We start from the raw sequence: 25,382 nt of genomic DNA on the forward strand, positions 1-25,382 counted from the left end.
ACATTGCATAGGAAAGCAAATGAACATTTTTTACAATAAGAAAATGCCTGTACCAAGTCAGGAATATGACAGTTGTTATCCATTTGTTTGGTGTGCTTGAACTTTTGATTTGTTTGAATTTTCCTCGTAATTCACAGTATTTTTGTGATCTTTTTTTCTTTTTTTTTTTTTACATAAATCGTTATTTCATAGTTGTTCTATAGCATAGACACTGAATTATTATAAACTATAATTAGATGAATTTTTTTACGACACTTTTGACTTTTGGTACATCAATTCCATGGTTGATGGTCGGAGTCATTGGCAATAACGTTACTGTGCAATCGGGGCAGCCAACGTTTACGGGATATTTGAATTGTATAATTTTGAACATTTTAAGAGTGCTGTCTTGGAATTGGAATAACAGTACTGAATTTAAAGAGAAGCCATCGTCAAATTGGTCGCAAATATGCGTTTTATTGGCTCCAATCCGCGTTACCAGTAAAACTGCATTTTCGACCGTTCAAATTGACGATGACTTCTCTTTTTTAAAATTTATTTCTAAATGATAAGTACCGAAAGTTTATTTTTGTTATTTTATAGGGTTGTAAAAGCGTTGATCTTGTGCACGGTTTTAGTGTACGCGTTTCATACAAAATGTCCTTCAGCCAAATCTTTTACGACAAACACTTGAATTGTCTCTGATTTTTGTTGCCCCTATAAACTTAAAGACAATTAAGTGCTTGTAGCTTTTATATTCCAATTAGATAACAAATAGCTATATATAGAAGCTTTCAAGTCTTAAATATAATCTAAAGTCATTTATAATTTGTTGACCACTGCGTACAGGTTTAGACCAGAGTTTAGACATTGAGTAAATATTGAAAATTTATTATTCAATGGACGGGATTGATATATCAACCCAAACGTTCTTGTTTCTGAAGAACTTCATCCTCATATTGGCAGCATCATATTTGTTCAGCGGATCATGTATCAATTTAACACAATTATTACATTATCAGCTGTATAAAGTTGTTAAGCCTAATCATGACATCGAATTAATGAAGAACAGTTGGATGTCGTAAAGATAATTAGACACGTCGAGAATTTGGATGGACACAAACTTACTGAATATTGCCGAGTAAACAACTTAATGTAAATATCTAATAAAACCAGAGGTTGATAACAAGATAAAGAAGTTTTATTAGGTATTTTACAATAACTTTCAGATTTATGAATGCACAGTGTTTTAACCTTTAATGTAAGACGTGTCCTTATAATCATGTAGCTGTCCCCATCTACAATAAAAAATAAACTGCTGTGCAAGCTACAACCACTTGTAATTCAAACGACAGCTAGACATTATTCTATAAACATGAAGAAACTTTAAACAAAATTATTAAAGCATAATATGACAATTCCACAGATAGAGCAAACATTAACCGTACGTGTTAGGGACTGACTATGCATAAACAACAATATAAGACACACATTTATCCCTCAAAACACTTCTATCGCAAAACAAAAACACCATTGCCACACGATACACACAATAATATTAAATAACACGAACTCTTTCTAGTAGATATTGAACATGCAGTAGTTCATAGTTTCCGATGTTATGTTAGCCCTTGCTTCGATTTTCGTTTGACAAATTAAAGTATTACGTGTCATAAAATAGAGGTTTGAGAAAAGGTAATAATTTATTTACAGTCGATTTATCAATAGTTATAAACACAAATGATTTGGATTCAGTGTGCACGATACGTCTCTGATTGATTGGATGTCATTGCTTAACGTCCAATGGAATCATCAGATTGTATGTTTCCTTTCCAACAAGACAATGGCCGCATATCTATACTTCCTACACAATCAAACGAGGCGCCTCTCTTAAACTTGGTTTAACCGCCGAATGGTACAAGTCTCGGTTATTACAATCATATATCCCAGTCAATTATACAAGATAACACATTTCTGAAACACTATTCATTATGTAATACGTTTTAGACGAAAACTTTGGGATGTAAAACAAACATGTAATTGACATTAAATCCAAAGTATCCAAATATACATACATATACCATCGAGACTCCGCACGATTTAAAAGAGGGCGAAAGATACCAGAGGGACAGTTAAACTCACAAATCGAAAATAAACTGACACCGCCATGACTAAAAATTAAAAAGACAAAGACAAACAGACAAACAATTATAGTACACATGACACAACATAGAAAACTAAAGAATAAGCAACACGAACCGCACCAACAACTGGGGGTGATCTCAGGTGCACCGGAGTAAAGGTATATGATGTGCAGATGTGGCATGCTTGTTATTCATACGAATACGAATACGATAGTTTTATTTTCATTAGGTTCATATAAACAATACAAAACATAAGCTGCTCTTAAGAGAGCTTTTTACCGAATATAAAATAACACGAACACAATATAAAAACACACAATATGCAGACAAGATAAATAACAGCATAGTCATATTGAAATACATGCAAAGCACGGATGTGTGCTGATTTTGTAAGATATAATTATATAGATTAGCAATAATTATTTTTTCAGATCTACATTGAACCATAGATCTGAAAAATTGTGCTAACATCTAGCATAAGCAGCATGGGGTATGAATTAAAGGTTTTACGTCAATAACTATTAGATAACATTATATTAATTGTGGGCGATGATATTATGTTTGTATATCATTACATCTTTCATAAGGTTTCCAAAGTTTTGATTAACCATTAAGAGCAATTACAGCCATATAATCATCATATCTTTAAGCAAGAACAAAGTTTACCAGTATTATGTGAGATTTATAAGGATTTCTATTACGGAGGCAAATGCATTTTCTTCTTAATAAAATACTATTTTAGCATGATTATGTCTTTTATATATAATTGGAGAGAGATGAAATAAACATTAATATGTATGCCTTTCTAAACTGGAAACACACACTGTATTTATCATGCTATCTTTCGATCGTGATATATGTAATTAATATGTAACCAAAGGCCACAAAACACTAAAATATATATTTTATACTATCATAAAATTTAATATTTTTGATTTAAGTAAATACCAACACTATAATTAAATAAAATACATTCTGATACGAGGATAATTATTTCCGGTTGCTTGCTGTTCTTTCTGTAAAATAATATAAAACAACGTAACAGCATCGCAAATTTATGCTTATTTTGTGAATTTCTTACTTGATCATCTTCGTGCAGCAGTTATTAATAAAATTGAGAATGTAAATAGGGAATGTGTCAACAAGACAACATCCTGATTAAGAATATCCTTTAAAGTGCAGTTACCAGAGTCAATATTTTTTGATATTCAACTTTCCAATACAGAACGGAAGGATTTGATGTGTTTCATATGATCCTAAACCTTTACAATACACTCATTAGTACATGCAAGTGTTTCAATTTGTGAAGGCTCACCAATAATTGAAAATCGTTGAAATCATTGACCTATCCTTTAATGTCTGATGCACTTATTCCTTCCTTTTTTGAGACGATTTAAAGTCGAATCTTTAAACCTCCTTTCTGACTAGAAATTTGAATTTCCCGTCATTGTTTCGTGTATAGCCGTTGATTAAAGACGCGGTTTCCGAACCTACACATGTATACAATGTATTTATCATCATATTGTAGTTTAATAAAAGCATATAAGAATAAGTTACCGTAATAAAAGTGTTCTGAACTGTTTCTGTATTGGCCCTATTATAGAATCTCGATCAGAAAGCTGCATTCGCCTTCGACTTTTTGAGTCTCCGGCGTTGCAAATACATGTAGCTAACCTCGGATCTATAAAATGGCAATACAGAAACAGAAGTTAATAACACTGTAGTATAAAGTATCATACGAGTATCGACCTTCTCCTGCCTTCTAACAAAATGATAACAGTTATTTACAGTGCAGTCTCCTATGCCCTAAAACACTGTGATGGGAATCTGTAGTATTTGTTGTGTTCCCTCTCAACAGACTGCTTTCAATAGTTCTTTATTTCGTAGCTGTCTAAAACGTCTTCCACTGTATGCACTAGAGTAAAGCATTTAGACATATTGTTCTTGGTCAGATGCAAGGTCGCTGAATGTTTTATTTTTCTTAGTATCATCCCTACAATGCTCCAAAGCCATAGAGTCTCTGGTGTATTTTGTAAGTGATGTCCCAGAAACAGTCTAAGAAAGGAGAAAGGAGACCAATGTTTTTTTTTGCATGACTAAAGCAGACTTCTTGCATGATTTTCATCTTGATAAAGGAAAAATAGAATGCGGCTGACGTTGTGTGAAAGAGCGTTATAATTTTCTATGGTAACGTAATTGCTGCAGTTCGCCAAAACAAAATCACGTTTTAATACAACTTGACAAGTAATGGGTTTTTGTGATCTGATATTTTGTCTCTCGATTTACAATTTAGGTTTGGTTTTGTGGTTATGGTTTCAAGTGTTCTAATTTTTATTTTAATATTGGACTGTAAAATCATTTGGAAAAAGCATTGGTAAAAAACATTTAAACATGTTCCCTCCTTCCTCCACGTACAGGTGTACGAGAAGAATCTCTTGTGGTTTGCTTATAAGAAATAAGATTTCATCCGATAAAGATAATAGATAAAACATTATATTTATCTCGATTATTTTACAATTTGCCAAGGATTTAAATCAAAGTTTTCTCCTTGAATTTGATTTAAATTATTTGTGTAATTGAAACTAATAAACTCATCATAGATACCAGGATCAAAATTTTATATTTACTCCAGACGCGCGTTTCGTCTGAAAAAAGACTCATCGGTGAAGCTCGAATCAGAAAATGTTTAAAAGGCCAAATAGCGTACAAAGTTGAAGAGCATTGAGGACTAAAAATTCCTAAAAGTTTTGCCAAATACAGCTAAGGTAAACTATGCCTGAGGTTGAAAAGCCGTAAATTTAACACAGACTATTCGCAGTGTTTAACTGTTACATTAATTTTCAGCAACGGATAAATTACGTAAATCAATTGTATAAAATTAATAATTTATTTGTGTAGTGTAATAAGGACAGAAGTTCTGGACGGAAAATCTGCTGTTTTCTTTTACACAATAATATAATTTAACATTTTAGATACATTCCAGGATGCTTTCATAGAAGATACACTTCTTGGAAGGAATTTGCTTTTTTTTTTATTTGAGTATGAAAATGTAGATCACGAATAGATAATAAAAAAGTCATCAAACTTATAATTTTTCAAAATTTAAAACATCTTTTACATGTTATATTTTCATTTAAATCAAATGAGGGCGCAGAACAATTTCAGTTTTAATTTTGTATTTAATATGTAACGACTAACCGATCTATGCTTCTTACCAATAAAACTTCGATTTACACTGCAGTTATTAAGGTATTTAAAAAATCAAATAATTATAGAAAGGAAGAAATATCAAAATAATTGAACGAAAAGTAATTCACCATTGCGTTACTGACAATTACACCAAAATCTAACTGGAAACACATGCTACATTTCTAAAATAATTTACAATGAAATGCCTCCAATTAATTTTATTTAAAAAATACCAAGAGAAGAAGGAGTAAAGTCTTTAAAAATAAGAATAAAAATGACAGTGTTAATAAGCAAAGAATGAAATATGTGCTATAAATTCATTAGCTATAAATTCATTAGCTGTTAAAAAACTGAAAATGGGAGAGAAATAAAACGGTGGTAGCTATTACGCTATGTATGCAACAAACAAAGACACGTGCAAAGTTTGTCTTTTAGTTACCATGTTATACATCACCTGTCGATTAAAAAGACCTTTGTTTTCCATTTGTTTGAAGTGTTTTAGATTTTGATTTTTGATAAACGACTTTCCGTTTTGCTATTTCATTGGAGTTCGATATATTTTAGATATATAATACTTAAGCCGACTTGATGCCACATAGTTATTGTAATGCCTTACTAATTTTATTAGAAGAAAGCACCACCTTTCCAACTATCATTGTAAGTTTCCGACAAGGAAAACAGAATCAACGCCAATTTTAATATGCCAATCCAATGTATTTATGCCCCAGCATAGGATATACATTACCCGCTAATGGATATATATGCCAAACCAAATAAATGACTGTATGCCACAACAATGGATATATATGCCACAACAATGACTGTGTGCCACAACAATGGATATATATGCCACAACAATGACTGTATATACCAAACCATTGTATCATATATGCTAGACAATAGTTGTACATAAATCACGTTCAAAGCTTTCATAATTAAATAATTAAAATGTAAAAAAAATAAGGAGTATAATAGTCCATACAACGGGCTGTTGACACAGATGCATGTCTCACCTGTCTGTGTAGTGCCTTTGGACTGTTGTTTGTCTTTTCATTATTTTTTTTATTTTTTGTCGATCTCTCTTCGTCTTATTTGGTACATGTACTTTCTACCTATTTAAATAAAATTAAAAATAATAAACAAAAAGATAAACAGAATAGGTAAACAAAACGTGATACTCTTGATGCATTGAGTGATATGTATTTGGGCTTCACTTCCGGTAGCAAATATTTCACAATTGTTAATTGCAAATGAGTACTAGTATGATAGATGTGCATGCAAAGGGGTTAATAAGGGCGGTCAGGAAAACAATTAAATGTTTGATAAAGGCAGAAATGTAGGCTTGCAATGCTACGAATCACTGAAAGAGTATTTCGGGGTCGTGAAATAAGTTTAAGATTATCATTCAGACATTGTCCGAATTCGAGAGGTATTTGGCTCATTGCCCAGCCGGTTATTTTACTTCTTGTCGAATATAACCCAAATACATATTTTCTTCGATCAAATCATTAAAGACGAGTGGTTAGTTGGATTAATACAAAATAACTTCTGTATGTCACATTACATTCTTAATTATAAAGTTATGAGTTACGGAATATTTACAATCGTATGTTGGAGAAAAGTTTTCGTATCGCTTTGAGCACTGAAAATGCTCAAAATCATCGTATTTCGACAATATCTTCAAAATGTGCTGCCTTTGGAGACTATAATGTATCCTAAGACTTATTAAGAGATTTGTTTAACCTAGCATTAAGGCTTTGAATAGAGACCAGTTTGTTCTTTTTTTAAACTTTATTTAAAGAATGACCGTTATGTTTTTTCTGTCTATGAAAAAATAACATCAAAAATATGGTGCACACTGAATAATCCGCGTAGTGCGTTATTTTAAAGTGTGCACCAATTTTTTTTTATGTTATTTCGTATAGACAGATTTTTTTTTTTTACAGTCATTCCTTATAATTTAAATTCCATTTTAAGCCAAAGTAATTCGTGAAAAAAACGTTGATGACGTTACACGGTCAAATGACAAAATTATTCTATAAGCTGATAGACAAAACACTGTCAGCCAATCAAAAAACGCATCACATCCAAAATTAAATTATTTTATAATAAAGTTGAATTTCGAGGTCATATTTTTTCCAAAAGTGAACCTTGATGCAGAATTTTAATTAAGTTTTAGCAATTCTCATCATATGAATCGTCTACAAGAATGTTTATCATAAACCTGTACAGTTAATATTGGACAACTTCCATACTGTATAAACTTATTTAACACGATGCGTGAATGATGACTTGCCTGAAATGACACATTTGCTTCTAATTTCGATCACATTAGTTGCAACATGTTTAGGATTATTGTCCCGTGGTGACGTGCACAATCTAATACTGCATGTTTTGTAATTAATATTTTTCACATGAATAAGTTTACACCATATACAGATAGCATCAATAGGATATTAAATAATTCTATACTGACTTTTTGATTGCAAAGACAAATCTCACCGGCAATTACATGTTAAAACAAAAATAGCTCTCATATAGCTTTTTTCATATGAATAATTCCACACAATTTTTGATCAAGCGATGTAGAATTCGTTTTATTTTTGAAAACAATTTTTAAAATTCTAATCGATTTTCCATATTTCCATGTTTCTGTCTACCTATATTCAATCGTTTAGTCAGAAATTTGCATTCGTGAATAATTACATTAGATGTATGTTTCATTATGATACTTTATTCTGATTGGCTAATTGCACATCACGTGTTATGCCGTAAGCAATTGCATTACTCAATAAAACTTTTCATTCATGATAACACGTGGTCCCACAATAAAGTGCACAGGTGAATTAAATAAAACATTAATAAAATTCGTGTTTTCATGATCATTGCTAAAAAAATGTAATTATAAGTATTGAATGCTTCTTTTTGTAACTTCATAGGGTTGTAAAAGCGTAATTACTAAACGCATTTGAACACATCAATTCGGTTAGATATAATTTGACCGATAATTTGATAAATATCGTGCTGAAAAAGTTTAAATTAAAATTCTTCCGTGAAATCACTGAAATCACAGCGGGATATTCATAATCCTATGAATTAATGATTTTCCCATGGATAGGAATTCAAAATCGTCCATTGATCTACGATAAAGTAAAAATTCAAAAGCGTTATTAATTGAAAAGATTTAAATTGGTTCCATATAAAATTTAAGACATTGATTTAACTAATTATAGAGGAAAGAACCCAACGCAATTTTATTTTAAAACAATTATGTAGATTTCATTGAATCCCATAGGATTTCTCCTTTCCTATTTAAATGTTACATTCCTCAGGGAATTTAATTCTTAATATTAATGGAGACTAGTTAAGCATTAGCAGAACAGACGAAGTAATGTTCGTTTAGTTTAAATAAACTTTGAATTTTTCTAGTAGTAAAATCAGCACAGTAAATTCAGAAATTCTTATGTTTTATTATAATTTAAAAAAAAATTGCGACGGGATCGGCGGTTTCATAAACTTGAAAATTCGAATTCAAAATTCCAGCGAGTGACTTACAACATTTCCTGAAATCGCTATACTAAATTGCATGTTTGTTCATGGTACAATCGTAATGATAAACGCAGAAAATTGTATAATTTACAATTGTATAATTTACAGCATTTTTTCGTGCTGTTGTTTTTTTTTATCCTCGAATCCTTTAAATCTTAACAAGACAACATTTTGATTTTCAGACGTTTATGATTGCGTTCAGATCAAAATGAATGTTTTAGTCATGCCAAGAAATCCTCGCTAAAAATTCCGGTCGACCTCCTACGGCAGTCATTAGTAGCTAAATATTTGATTTCATTCAAGAAATTAATTTATGACCTTCATGTACGTGTCGCTTAGAACACGGCCATATACAAAATGGTCAATATTAATCATCCATGTAATTTGCTCTATGGGGTGTTTGCAGAGTTTCAACGGAGGCAATTTCTTGGCATGGTTAAGTTTTATATTTAGTTAGGAAAGTTTTTATTTTATTTCAGGTCCCGCGCGCCACTTTGTAGGTTATGGCGTCAAGTGAAGAGGCTTTATAATAGCGAAAACTTGATATATTTCTTTCTTTTTAGGTGGAGACGTTAGACAGACAACATGTATATAACGAGGGAATACACACGATGTATATTTCTTTTGTCATTGTAGGAAATTGACGTTTCGATCACAGTTCACGTTTGAGCAGTGCATGCTTTGGATTTAATTTATCCTGTGTAACTTTAAAACACGATTATTGATTATTTTCTTCCAATGTACATTTCTCAATAGCAGCTTGTAACACAGATTTTATTATAATATAGGAGCAGACATTTTTTGTAGGATTTCATTGAGATTAACGGACCTAGAGAGCGATATTTACGGCATTGCAATTTCTTTTCTCTACGGAAATTCTTGGGAGGTAGCTGCACCACGTTGTTTTGTGAAGTTTTAATACATGTATGCCCTGCTGACTGCAAATTTTGAGGTCAATTGGACTTGTAGTTTCAAGGTATATCAGATAACAAGCATGTGGATTTTTTTTTTTTCAGAAGAGATCTATGTAAATACAATATTAAAGAGAAAACAAACCCGGAGTTGTCGTTCTTCTCCGTTGAAAGGATAGATAGCACACAGCTTCATTCAGCAGCTGTAAGTGGAGGGTAAAAACAACAAAAAAAAGGGGGGAGGAGGTCCCAGGGGGGACATTTTTTTTAAATAAGAAACGGTACATACGAATGGTTAAAAACGCCGTTATTACAATATGAATCAATTGCTTAAAAAAAAAGCAATTGTAAACGGTCTTCCCCCACCCTAAGAAACATGATTGGTTGTTTAATGTGTGTGTGTGTGTGTGTTTGTTTCTTTGTTTCTTTCTGCAAGGGGTTCATATTATTATGTTACCCATGCCAAGAAATCCTCGCTAAAAATTCCGGTCGACCTCCTACGGCAGTCATTAGTAGCTAAAGATTTGATTTCATTCAAGAAATTAATTTATGACCTTCATGTACGTGTCGCTTAGAACACGGCCATATACCAAATGGTCAATATTAATCATCCATGTAATTTGCTCTATGGGGTGTTTGCAGAATTTCAACGGAGGCAATTTCTTGGCATGATATCATGTTAAACAATAGTGTCGCTAACGTTATCCCGTACATTAAATTTTGTACATATATTGTACCCTTGTAGTCATATGTTAAGAATGTTGTCGCCGCGTATACTGAGACATTGCTTTCTCATGAGAGAGTCTAAGAATACTAAATGAATATTCAAACTCATAAATCGAAAAACCTACTGACAATACCATGGCAAAAATCGAAAAACCTACTGGCATTGCCATGGCAAAAATCGAAAAACGACCAAAAGATGTACAACAGTAAACAACATTGAAAACTAAAGAATGAGCAACATGAATCCCTTTAAAAACCTGTGTTATCTCTCAGACTGGTGCTCTAGAAGGGTTGGAAGATCTTGCTCCATGTGTGACATCCGTATTATTGCACATGATAACATTAACCCAATGAAAAGGCTAATATGCGTACGTATGCTGGTATTCGAGATAAGAGAACAGGAATGTGGTTACGACACTTGTAACTTATCCGTTTTTATATTCCATAACGGTCATCGAACTCGTGATGGCGTCCGTTAAAAATTTCTGAGATGTTACAAGTTTTATCTTATGTAGAAAATAGTGGACTAAACCTGGTTTTATAGCTATCAAAACCCCTCACTTGTGTGACAGATGCATATAATTTCATTACATTGATAACAATGTGTATGATCAAAACAAACAGACGCACCAAGCATAAATGTATTTTTTAAGGGTAAATGACTCAGCACTTTCTTACAATTCCAATCACTATGAAAACAAACAACAAAATAAAAAAAAAAAAAAAAAAAAGAAAAGAAGTATCCATAACTAGAGCAGTATATGTTATGCTGTTGATATTCATTTGATAGATTTATTCAGATTGAGACCACATAGACTAATATTCCATTGAGAATTCTCGGTTATTTAAAGCAAACATATCATAAATATAATGTTATTGTACTAAGTATTATTTATTAAAATATATCGATTAAATGTTATTTTGATCGATCTTTACTGAGTATTACACTTACAAGTGATTCCTAACAATACAAGAACAATTGTCAGATTGAAGAGGCACAATTGGTGCCCATGGGAATACCTTCAACCTGTCGATGAACTTTATTGTCGAAACGTTCAGCAGTAATGGTCTCATTGTAGTTAAGCAGTGACTGTCGATTATACTTGACACCTTTGCATATACAAACTACATTTAACAATCTATACTGCAATAACAAAATCTGAGCTGTCTAAAACCGGGAATAACAGGAAGTAGGCTTACTTCATATGGAATTAAACAAAGTGTAGATTTTCACAACCTGTAAAAGAAAATATTCCGGTTAAATTGTATATAAAACTTGTCATTCATGCTTAGGATTTACATAAAAATAACCATCCTGTAACACGGATAATTATATTTCTAATCATTTTCTTTTTCCTAATGCCATGAACAATTCATAGAAATGTCACGTATGGTGTAGGGTTTATTTTGACAGGACCTATGACAATAATTGATCGTAAATAGATGGTACATCCTTGTCCCTAATCAAATGTGAAAAATTACACAACTTATTACCCAAGTGACTATCATTCGTGCTCATTATAAACTGTCCATCAATAAGTCATCAATTATGATACCTCCGAAGAAAATATTTTATTTGTTCATTGTGAATTATGGCCACATGAGATTTGTCCAGTTTATGTACACTTTCACACCTTTTAACCTTTACGCCACTCGGGAGAAAGTTTTGTATTGAAGAATGGCTAATTCCTCAAATAAAACTACAATTGTCTTAGATACATGATGTTTTATTAGTTGTTATTGGCTTTGAACTAGCTGTCAGTGACAGCGAGGACTCTTAGTTATGTGCTTAGTGCTTTATACAGTTGCTAGGGGTGAGGGATGGATATATACCCTGACACGTCTTGTCTGTGTTTTTCTTTGATTTTTTTCTTTTGTATTGATCTGATGAGGTAAACCCTTTTCAAATGATTTTCATATTAGTTTCGCTTTGTTCTTATGTTTTGATGTTACACAACTGTTCCAGGTTAGAGGAACCTTTGAGCAGTCACTATCATGCTTTGTCATTTCGGGACATTTTAGTGTTGAGTATGCTCATTGTTGAAGATCGTACGGTGACCTATAGTTGTTAATATCTGTGTCATTTGGTCTCTAGTGGAGAGTTGTCTCATTGGCAATCATACCACATCTTCTTTTTATATTAACCCTGTCACATTCTGTTTGTGCCTGTCCCAATTCAGGAACCTGTAGATCAGCGGTTGTCATTGGCTAACGTCTGTCATAGAATGAAATTCAAAACAGTGTAGCTGTGGCCATTGATTGACACATTAAAATCATCCATTGACTTGGACAATTTACGTGAACGTTTGTCTGTAACGACCACTGTTCACGACGTACCTACGATAGACATTTAAACTGTGGGGTCACCAAAGGTTTCTTAACGCCTTTAATTATAAAATAATTCGAAAAATGAATCAGGAATAACCTTTGTGTTTTGATTTATATAATTGATATAAATCAAAATATCGTGTTATTTCTGATTAATTTTTCGAATTACTTTATTTAGGTGTTGAGAACCTTTGGTGACCCCATAGTTTAAGTGTCTTTAAAAAGTACATAGTGAGCATTGGTCGTTACATACAAACGTTCACCTAAATTGTCCCAGTCAATGGATGATTTTAATGTGTCAATCAATGGCCACAGCTACACTGTTTTGAATTTCATTCTATTTGTTTTTCATAAATTGTTTTGTTATGAATTAGGTCGTTAGGTTTCTCAGTTAGATTCTTTCATAGAATGAAATTCAAAACAGTGTGACTGTGGCCATTGATTGACACATTAAATTCATCCATTGACTGGGACAATTTACGTGAACGTTTGTCTGTAACGACCACTGTTCACGACGTACCTACGATAGACATTTAAACTATGGGGTCACCAAAGGTTTCTTAACGCCTTTAATTATAAAATAATTCGAAAAATGAATCAGGAATAACCTTTATGTTTTGATTTATATAATTGATATAAATCAAAACATCGTGTTATTTCTGATTAATTTTTTGAATTACTTTATTAAGGTGTTGAGAACCTTTGGTGACCCCATAGTTTAAGTGTCTTTAAAAAGTACATAGTGAGCAGTGGTCGTTACATACAAACGTTCACCTAAATTGTCCCAGTCAATGGATGATTTTAATGTGTCAATCAATGGCCACAGCCACACTGTTTTGAATTTCATTCTATTTTCATGTCGGTGCATTTGATAGCCGACAATACGGTATGGGTTCTTCTCGTAATAGAAGGCTGTTCGGTTGCCTACAATTGTTGACATCCAATTCATTAAATAATTGGTGGATAGTTGTCCCATTGGCAATCATACCACAACTTCTTATTTTTATATTCAACGTCTTTGGGGTTACTATTCATTTGTTGTATATTCAAACGGAAAGACATATTTTTTTCGTAGTCATTTAATCTTTAAATTCATTGAAATTCACAGCTTCTGGCCCAGACGTACATGTATAGGTGCTGTAACGTAAAAAATGAAATATTTCTGAAACTTCAATCAAGTATTAAATGCCTAGTTATGGGAAAATACTTTCATTTAGTCGGCCCGATTTTAATAGAATTGAATTTCGCTTAAAAATATTCCAACAGAAAACCTAAGTCAGATTATGAGTCCCTCAGACGAGTTTGTCAATATTTTTTAAGACTTCACTATTGAAGAGACCTTTGATGCTTTATGGTATACATTTGTAGTATGTATTTGGCATCCCATTTTTTGTTGTTGTCATGGGCCGCGGCGTACTTGATGAAGTTTATTCTAAACACCAATATCGCGCGGACTTAGATCAATATTGCATGTTGAAAGCAGACTATAGTAAAAATTATATACGGTAACATAAGTGTCGATGTGCAAACCACTTGCCGGACGGCAAATCAAGGGACTAAATAAAGATTTGAACTGATAGACAGCACCTTTTTTAGAAATGGTAACTGAGAAGATTTTATTTCATGTTTTCAAGGCAAATTCACAGGAAATGTAAACACAATTATACAATCGTATCTATTTTTTACGGCAGGCAATTGACGTCTATTCCATTTCCTTACAAATGACGGGTTTTGTCTTAAATTGGTAGTCGTCTGTTGGTTTCGTTGGTACCATTTCCGTTGCCGATAATTACGGAGTTCCTGTGTACTAACTAAAAATGCCCAATTTATATTATTAACGTTTCCTATGCCCGTTAATTACTACTTATTCAGCTAAAGATGTAATGATCCTTTTCATTATATCAAAATATTTGCTATGTGCACTTTTCTAAGACTATTGAACTTGTGGTTTTTTGTTGTTGTATATAATGTATATTTGTACTTTGAATGGCTGGATGACTGTTATAAATATTATATGTTTAACTTTTACGAACTCGGCTTGTCATATTCCGGAAATGGCTTTTGAGAAACATCTGCCATCAAAAGTCCATTATCCAACCGATTTTCTATCAACGATGGTTTCCAAAACCATGTGATATTCGCTTTATGCATATACAACAAGTTATGTTATAGTTAAACTTACTAAATAGTTCATTAATTTACTTGTCTTTGACAAATATTTGATTCAGAGAAAATGCTATAGTATGAGGGTAAAATCAACGGCTTTGCACCGTTTGTTCGAATGTTGACTTGTATAGTAAAGGTCATCTGTACGACGAGAAGGATTTAGAGAAATGATATTTCCGTGAAAAAATATTGTGACTACGAGCTTCATAGCCTTGCAGAGGCATAAACTGTCAAATTCGTTACATGTTTCACCCTATTGACTGAAATCTTTAATTTGATACCAAAAGCATATTAATGTATTGACCAGACTTACAAACCTCTATAAGAAACAATTTATAATGCCTGACAAGACTTTAGTCTGAGAGAAAATGATTTATGTACTAGTTGTGATTGTTTTTGGACTACATGTAGTTGTCAGTTACTGCGAGTACTCTTATACCGGTACTTTATGTCTGTTGTTTTCATGTTAGCTTTTTTCGTACTTCGTAGTGATCAATTGAATAAAGTCAATTACAACTGAATCTTTTGTGCTGTTATGTGACATGTTAGTGGATGGTTATGGGCACACACATATGATTAATACAACCACATTTGTTGTATTATGCTTGTTACAACACAATAGCCTGTTAATCAGTGGTTGTCGTTGGTTCGTGTGTATCAGACATGCATATCATATATTTTGTTCGGAAACTGTTTTGTTATAATTTTTTCTCGTTTGAATTGGTGTTTTCTTTAATGTCGGGTCCTTTTCATAGTATTTGAGTAACCTTTAACTCCCATACCTAGAAGATATTCTTTTAATGATCCAGAAATAAAATACTCCATGAAAACATATTATCTGATAATAGTTTTACAAAGTCGGCTCATTTTTAATACCTTTTCATAAATTTCGTTGCAATAGATTTATTAGATCTATCTGAGTGTTATATTTAACATTGCCACAAAGCGTGTGATCTGGCTAGCCACAAAACTAGGTTCAACCCACCATTTTTTTCTTAAAATGTTCTGTATGAAGTCAGGAAAATGGCAATTTTGATCTCATAGTTCGTTTCTGTGTGTGTTGCATTGTCGTTTGTTTTTTGTTGCACTTCAACGTTTCTGTTGTTTTCTTGTTTCCCCCTTGTAGTTTATGTGTTCCCTCGGTTTTATTCTGTTCGCCGGATTTGTTTTCTCTCAGTCGATTTATGACTTTCGAAAAGCGGTATATTACTGTTGCCTTTATTAATTATTTAACTGAACCGCAGTAGGTCCACTGGTATTAAACTGATCACCGTAACTGCAACATGACGGAGTCCAAAACAGGTGAAATCGTCGTCTTTTGTAATTTCTCCGTGTACACGCATTGTTTTAAAAAATAACTCAGCCGCTAGGTTGATATGTACGGTATTGTTGTATGAGTGTGTTCCTTATATCATATCTGACCTAGTTACCGAAGTAATAGCACAGGCACTCGTCTCAGATTTTTTTTTATATAACACAAGCTACCTAACTCGCGATATAGAAAAATGTCAGGCGGTGACGAAATTCCATTATATGATGATTTCTCGGCTGTCAACACCACTAAAACTTGTTATTTCGTAAATCTAAATTGATTTATCTTCATAATGGTGTATAACACGCCTACTTTTGTTGTCGGAATCATCTGTAGCAATCCTACCCAAGGAGGGCAATCGTAATTAATTCGTCTACTAACAATGGTTGGCAATAAACGCGTCATGTCTTTTATATATCGCAGTTTCCGATTGGTCAATTTTATGGGAAAGTCTAAATGATTCTCGGAATTATCTGATCTTGTTTCATTTCATACGTAAAGTCAAGAGAGAGTCTGCATGACATTGACGTCATGGGAAAATTTGTAACTTATTAGACATACCACAAATAACACATGTTAGATTTTGTTCACGGTATTTTATACAATTTTACTAACTGGACGATAAGTTCTATTCATACGAAAACTAACAGTTTTTTCTGAAACAATTTTTATAATTAATCATTTACTGCGAGACGTTTATTGCCAATTTTGTGTAGGTTGACGAAATAATTACGATTGACCTCCTTGGTTAGGATTGCTACGGATGATTCCGACAACAAAAGTAGGCGTGTTATGCTCCATTGTGAAGATAAATCAATTTAGATTTACGAAATAACAAGTTTGAGTTGGGTTGACAGCCATCGGCATATAACGGAATTTCGTCACCGCCTGACATTTTTCTAAATCGCGAGTTAAGTACCTTGTGTTATTTAAAGGTATATACAAGGAAAAACATATTCTGAGACGAATGCCTGTGAATAAAAGCCATTAAAATTTTACGGAAGATCATCGTTATTCCAAAAGAAGATAGTCGTAACTTGTGGACAAATAACTTGAAAGATAATCGTAACTGTATAAAATATGTCTTTGATCATAGTAACTGATTTTGTCAGAAACCTCTGCTAACAGAATATTTAATTAAAAACGTTGTGAAACAAAAACAACAAACGCGTCAACACCATTCGTGATCGAAATATTTTTTGATAATTATTAAGATAAGTACAGTCTTCAGATTTAAATAATAATAAAAATATTGTGTACGACTTTCGACATTGAATTTGATATTTACACGTTTCTAAAATTAAATCAAAAAGTTTAGTTATGGACTTACATGTAACATAACTGCTATATTTAATGACTTCATTTACAATTCTATCTGGTCCTGCACTTTTCCCCATTTTTAATTTGTTGATACACCTTTAAGCTTCTGTTATAGTGAAAGTTGCATCTGTTATTTCATTCTCCTGAATATATTTTTCATGAGTATTCTTATGAATATAGAAGACTTTTTGAAAGAAAAACTATATGAAATCTTAGTTTGGACATTTTTATAACAAGTCAAAATAACAACAGTTCACCTTTAGCATGACAATGACTATAACATATCTATACAAACTGTTACACTAAATTTCCACAACAATTTTAAAGTAGAGTTAAAGTCTTATAGGATTGTAAGTATGTTTTATATTATCACCTTGCTCTTTTACAACTTGACTGTAGTTTTCTACAGCAGTTTGTTCAAATTTCTGACCAGTTGAACAGTATGGTTTTATAAAACAAATTGCAATTTGGTCAGAATTTTAAATAAGTTCAACAGGTTGACGGCAGCACTAAAAGTCAAGTAACATTAATATTTTTTACAAGATTCTTACATTGATAAAAAAGAAGAAAAGAATTATGACGTAGCTGCATATCAGATCGTTTAGATCGCATTTTGTTGCCTAAATCAAATACTGTTTTTTTTTCAAATCTTTAACTTCATTATCTGATCACGATTTCCTTTTTTTATTTCTATTTTGTTTGTGTCTTACTATTTCACAGGACTTTTTAGACAAATTATCAGAAACAAATTGTTAATTTAATCAACCGCTTACTTTGATATTATACTCATATGCGGTAAAGCTTAGCGAAAGGTATTGCGACGTAATCAGTCAAACAAACTTTATTAGATTAACTCTTTAAGGAACGATCGTTTTCATTGGTCAATTCAAACCTTCGACCTCACACCTGCGAAAATAGAACACACATAGTACTATAACGTTGAATGGACTGATCAATATTCACGTAGCTGGTCAAGGTCGTTTAAAGCTTCCATCGTCGTATTTGCGTACATGATTGTGTTCTTGATTAAGCAATCACAATTCTAGCTTTTATGAATGTGCATGTGAAATTCATTGGTTTTATAATTTTCTGCAATTGATAGTAAAATTTTAAACTTTAAAATCTTAACAGTTTTCACATCGAAATATTTAATTCAAATTTGTCCTCTGGATCAAGGGACGACATCAAAAGTTCAATGAAAAACTAAAAAAAACTCAATCCACATATTTTTTCATTGACTCCGCCCCCCCCCCCCCCCACAAGTTGCTCATCCTGCCTTTTCTTTCACTCAATGGACTCGATGAATTAGCGTTGTACTTAAAAAATGAAACCGTACTTTTCTACAAACACTTTTCATATTCTTTGATAAGTTTTAGGTATTCGACACAGGATAGTGATTTTTATTCTGATTCCGTTTATACTTGAGAAAAAAAATTCCGAAATTGTAAGTAAAATTCATAATATGTAACCAACCATGCTTTGTTAAAAAAACGCAGATGGCATACCATGGCACAGGGGAATTAAATGTAGTTTATAAACTGCAACGATATACTTCATGAGGTTTTGCTATTCTCGGTTGAAAAACGAACGTAAATTGTATATAATAATTGTAAATATGTACATGTAAATAGAAACAATCAGTTTTTAAAAAAAAGTGTTTATTCATAAAATGTTTTGATAAAAAGGCCAGTTTCTTCTTGTACATGCATTTAGTCATCCTTAATTTCTTGATATTTTGTTTTATCAGTTTATCATACATTTTCATTTTAAATACGAATACATACTACAAGTACTTTAGCGAATAGTTAAACAATGTTATGCAGCTCTATTCTTACAGTATAAAATTAAAAAATAAATGTTTATCCATTTAAAATCGAAAACAGTACATTTATATTTAAAAAAGAAGATGTGGTATGATTGCCCTTCTGACCCCTTCTGTCCGGTGGGCGTCCGTTTTTTACGGATGTGTTCTTAAAAAGTGGACAAATCTTAACTGCGGGATAATACCTTGTATACTATAAATACATATATAAAAGAAGATGTGGTATGATTGCCAATGAGACAACTCTCCACAAGAGAACAAAATAACACAGAAATTAACAACTATAATAGATCACCGTACGGCTGTCAATAATGAGCAAACCCCATACCGCAAAGTCAGCCATAAAAGGCCCCGAAATGACAATGTAAAATAATTCAAACGAGAATTGTTCCTTGTAAACTACGACATTTCTCACAAGTATTAATTTATTATTTTGTTCAACACATGCAAAAGAACTGAATAATCTTCGCCGATGTAACTTTTCAATTTATTACAACAACATGCCTTCACTGAATTCATTCAGGTGCACAAATGATACGATTAAAGTTATTTTGTTTCTATTTTGGGGACAATTTCCTCCGTTTATGGTACGCTTAGCTACTGTGTGTATATTTTATAGCATGAAAATAATAAAAGAGGAATGTCAGTGCAACCCATCATTAATTATTGTAATGGATCAGTATTATGAGATACTTATTATAAGTGACTACGACATTGTTAGGATTATAACCTATCGTCAGTATGAAAGAAATTAAAAGTGGTTCATATATTCATTTGTATAAAAGCCGCACATGCATTTTATTTTATCCTTATATTTCTCATTATGCGGTACACGATAATTGAGTTGCTGCATGCATAAAGAACTTAGAATATTACTAAATACAAAATATCAGTATAATATTTCGACCCCACTATTTGAAGTTAACAAAAGATTTATTTAATTCTTTTGACCAAAGGTTTGTAAATTAAAACAAATCCTTGCTTTTACGTTCGTAGTAACATAGTACATTCCTTTTTCGGTCACCTGTGTCAATTCACGTGCACACTGACTACATTGTTTTTGTATTTGAATCTTTCGGCCAATGAAATGAGACGTTACAAGTTGTTTGTTTATGATACGCCAGAATGTTATCAATGAACTATCAAATGCTAAACTTCACTGCATTTCACTGTAACTTGTATATAAAGGTGCACTCGAAAATACTTTAATATAAACATCTATTGGTTACTACCGAGAAGAAAAGGAAAGCTTTTTGTGAAACAGTGAGAGTCTTTACTGATCATACAATAAAAATCAACTACACCTTTTAGTTTATCCTGGACACGAACATGTTAGCAAATAAATCGATGAAAATAAATTGGAAACAGAAATAAGCCATCCTACACATAATTTTCAATATAAAAAAAAAAAAGATTCCGCCACAATATATTTATTTAACACCCTTAGTAACTTCATTTTTTCGTAGGTTATATGCGCTATATGTGTTCTTTTATGTCCAGTGCAGACGCAGTATTGGCGCACACATTAACTATCAACACCAAAGGAACTAATACAACATTCAGATTACAAACAAAAAGTGATTGAAAAGGGTACATAACTCACAGGAAAATAAGATACCGTGACCTAAAGCATATCTTTACTTGAAAACGAACGTAATTAAAACATTATAGTTTCCATTAATAATGTGTGAACATGTAAAATGTTTGCCTCTCCATCCTTGTTTATGATGAACATTTACCGTACATTATGACTTGTAAAATATTAAGACTATACCTACAAAGCAAAACGTAAACTAGTTAATTATTCAGTAGTAATCAAACATTCAAACACGATTATATATAGTTGCCCATCAGTATATATTGAAAGTTACGATCATCACTGACAAGTTACGACTATCTAATAATCAAATTAACACTATCATATTACAAACAAAATTCTGGGAGTTACGATGATCTTCCGTAAATTTTCAGTGGCAATTATTTCAATAACAAGGTCAACTATGATATTAAGAACACACACATACAACAATACAGTACATATCAACCTAGCGGATGAGTATTTCTTTAAAACAATGCATGTACACAGAGAAATTACAAACAGACGATTTCACCTGTTTTGGGCTCCGCCATGTTGGGATCACCTCAACTGCGGTGATCTGTTTAACACCATTGAGGTGGTTATTCATTATTACCTCATTCATACATGCGTGTTTAGGAAAAGAAATTAGAATTAAAACTTAAATACATTTGTCTTTTCTGCTAAAAATCGTGTGTTGATCAGTAGGTTTGAAATCAATACCGTAGAGACTATATTTTTTTTAAAGCTTCGAGGTAATTTTCGAAAAATAAATTCTTCAATATTTAGTTTTACACAAACAAGAGCTCATTCTCTTTTAAATAGGAATTGATTGACAGTATTGATGCTATTTTGTTTCAATTATACACATATCTAAACAATATATCTAATTATACAGTACGGGTTTAAAGAATAATATTACATGAGGGACATATTTGTGACGACATTAATTTTCTTTCAATAAAGTAACACACTGGAGAATGTTCATATAAAAGTACTGTACCAAGTACGAAGTTCTAAAAAGAGAATAATGTTGTGGACTCTATACTTGATGCATCAAACACGGAATACGAACACAGCACTTAATAAGTTTAATAGTATTTCGACTTTTAAGTGCGTTTTTTGTAAACAAAGTTAACACCTAAATGAACAATTTATTTCGGAGAGAGAATAAAATGTATTCATAACAATGATTGTTATATAACTTATTGATTTGGGAATACTGTTGGTTCAAACTCAGATTAAATAATTGACGCAGTAATGCTTTTTCTAGGCATTGCTATCCCATCAGAAAATAAGCAGGTCAACCGAAAGGGATACACACTGCAAGAATTTCGTTGAGGTGTGATTATTATAATTTTAGAGAAAACGGTTGACACTCATCTTGTTTTGTTGCTATTTGATGTTTACCTCACTTGGTCCGACGGCAACGTTAGCTTTTCTCATCAATATGTATCTGTCGTCGTCGTCTGTTTACGTTTACAAAGATCCTCTCCACTGAAAATACTAAGCCAAATTTAGTCAAAATCATCATATGAGTATCTATTTAAAAATTTTTGTCTGCGACCATGTCTGCTAATAATGATAACCGATAATTACGGAGTGTCTGTGAACTAACTTACAATTTATATCATCAACGTTTCCTATGCCCGTTAATTACTACTTATTCAGCTAAAGATCTAATGATCCTTTTCATTATATGAAAATATTTGCTATGTGCACTTCTTGTAGGAATATTGAACTTATGGTTTTTTGTTGTTGTATATATATATTTGTACTTTAAATAGTTGGCTGACTGTCATAAACATTACATGTTTAACTTTTACGAGCTCGTCTTGGCATATTCCGGAAATGAGAAAAACCTGCCCGCAAAAGTCCATTATCCAACCGACTTTCTTTTTATGATGTTTACCAAAAACTATGTGATATTCGCTTCATGCATTAACAACAAGTTATTTTCAACTAAAATATTAAATAGCTTATTAATTTACTTATCATATAGAAAAATATTTGATTAAGAAAATATTCTATAGTATGAGGGTAAAATCAACGGCTTGATACCTTGTTCTAGGTGTAACACAACTAATTCGGGCCCGGCCAGAAAGCACATACCAGAAAGTAGTGCAAATGTAACACAAACTAGTTCCTATGCATGAGTGTAACTTTCTAAATATGTATCAAATGAAAGCTGAATGACTGCACTACAAACTGCTCAGAGTCTGAAAAGACGAGTTTTTGTGCTCGATCAGTAAAGTCGAGCACACATTTTACTCGACTAGTATTGACCTTGTCTCGACAGAACTTAACTGTACTTAATTGTACTCGAATAGGTCTCAACTTTACTTAATTAATCTGATTCAGACCTTGATGGTCTGTGTGTAGTCTGAAATGGTCTCGACCAAGGCTCAACCAGTCTCAACTTGTTTCAATCAGTCGCGACCTGTCTCGACTAGTCTCGACCTGTCTCGACTAGTCTCGACCTGTATCGACTAGTCTCGACTCAGTCTCAACCAGTCTCGACTTGTCTCTACTAGTCTTGACCTTCAAATTTAGTTTTCAATGGTGTAAATCAGCCCATCTAACTAAATTAAATAAAGATATTACAAAATTCCAGTTTATTTGTTAGTTTGATTCAGTGCTGTGAAATGAAAGCATTTAACTAATAGGTAAAAAAAAAAAAACGATTTAATTTAGATAGGCATCTTTAATTTTTTTGATAACTTTTTCAAATCAACTTGGATTTTATCTTACTATACAGCTACGTTGTTAAGACGTTTGGTGTATCCCTGTGAAATTTAGGAATTTAATTAATCTAGGTAAAAAAGCTAGGATTTGCAATTCGGACAAAATAGAGATAGTACACTTTAATTCTTTTTATAACTTTTTCAAATCAACTTGCATTTTCATCTTACTATACAGTTATCTTTGTAATAAATTTTGTCTTTCTGAATCACAGGTTTTAAAGAAGTTTAGTGTATTGCTGTCAAATTTAGGGATTGAATTAATGTAGGTCAAACAAGCTAGGATTTGCAATTTCGGACAAAACTCAGATAATACTTTTAATTTTTTTTTTTTATAAATTTTTCAAACCAGCTTTGATATTCATCAAACTATACAGCCACCTTGGTAATATATTGATCTTACTGAATCATAGGTCATTTTGTAGTTTAATGTATTGCTGTCAAATCAAATATAGGTAAAAAAGGTAGGATTTGCAAATTTGGACAAAATTCAGATAGTACACATTATTTTTTTTATAACTTTTCAAATCAACTTGGATTTTCATCAAATTATATAACTATCTTAGTAATATATTGATCTTACTGAATCCCAGGTTGTTAAGAAGTTTCGTGTATTGCTTCAAAATTTAAGAATTTTATTAATCTCGGTCAATAAAGCTAGGATTTGCTATTCGGACAAAATAGAGATAGTGCACTTTAATTTTTCTTATATAACTTTTTCAAATCAACTTGGATTTTCTTTAAACTAAATAGCTACCTTGGTAATATATTAATCTTACTAAATCACAGGTTGTTAAGAAGTTTGGTGTATTGCTTTGAAATTTAAGAATTATATTAATCTAGGTCAATAAAGCTAGGATTTGCTATTCGGACAAAATAGAGATAGTGCACTTTAATTTTTTTTATATAACGTTTTCAAATCAACATGGAGTTTCTTCAAACTATATAGCTACCTTGGTAATATATTGATCTTACTGAATCTCAGGTCATTATGTAGTTTGGTGTATTGCTGTCAAATTTAATCTTGGTAAAAAAAGCTAGGATTTGCTGTTCAGACAATATTCAGATTGTACACTTTAGATTATTTAAAAGCAAATTGGATTTTCTTATTTGGTAATTTGTTTTATTGCTGTCAAATTTAAATATCTAAATTATAAGTATCTATCTGAATTTTGTCAAAACTGAGAAATTAGGTTGTTTTACCTATTAACTAGGTCATTAAATTTGACAGTAATACACCAATATACAAGAAATACAATATGGTTTAATTACCTCAGTACAAGTGAGTTTTAGAGGTAAACAGAAAGCTCTAGTTTTCTTAAACTCGTGTATCACTTAAATAGTGAATTCAAAAAGCCCTGCGATTTAGATTTAACAGATTGTTTAATGTTGCAACTTTGAATGAATATTATTAAAAATTAAAAACTCTCTGGTATGTATTATCTTTTTAATAAGTTTGCCCTAAGCAGGAGGTATTGCTTTATACATCACCACTAATCAAAAGAACTATTTTGATAATTTCTTTAATGTTTGATCCCTTTTTGATATATTCATATAATACATATAAAAAAGGAATAATTGAAACATTTAAGAAAGTATATGACTATATCATATTTATA

This window comes from Mytilus galloprovincialis, chromosome 4 (assembly GCF_965363235.1).
Source record: "Mytilus galloprovincialis chromosome 4, xbMytGall1.hap1.1, whole genome shotgun sequence".
Taxonomy (NCBI): Eukaryota; Metazoa; Mollusca; class Bivalvia; order Mytilida; family Mytilidae; genus Mytilus; species Mytilus galloprovincialis.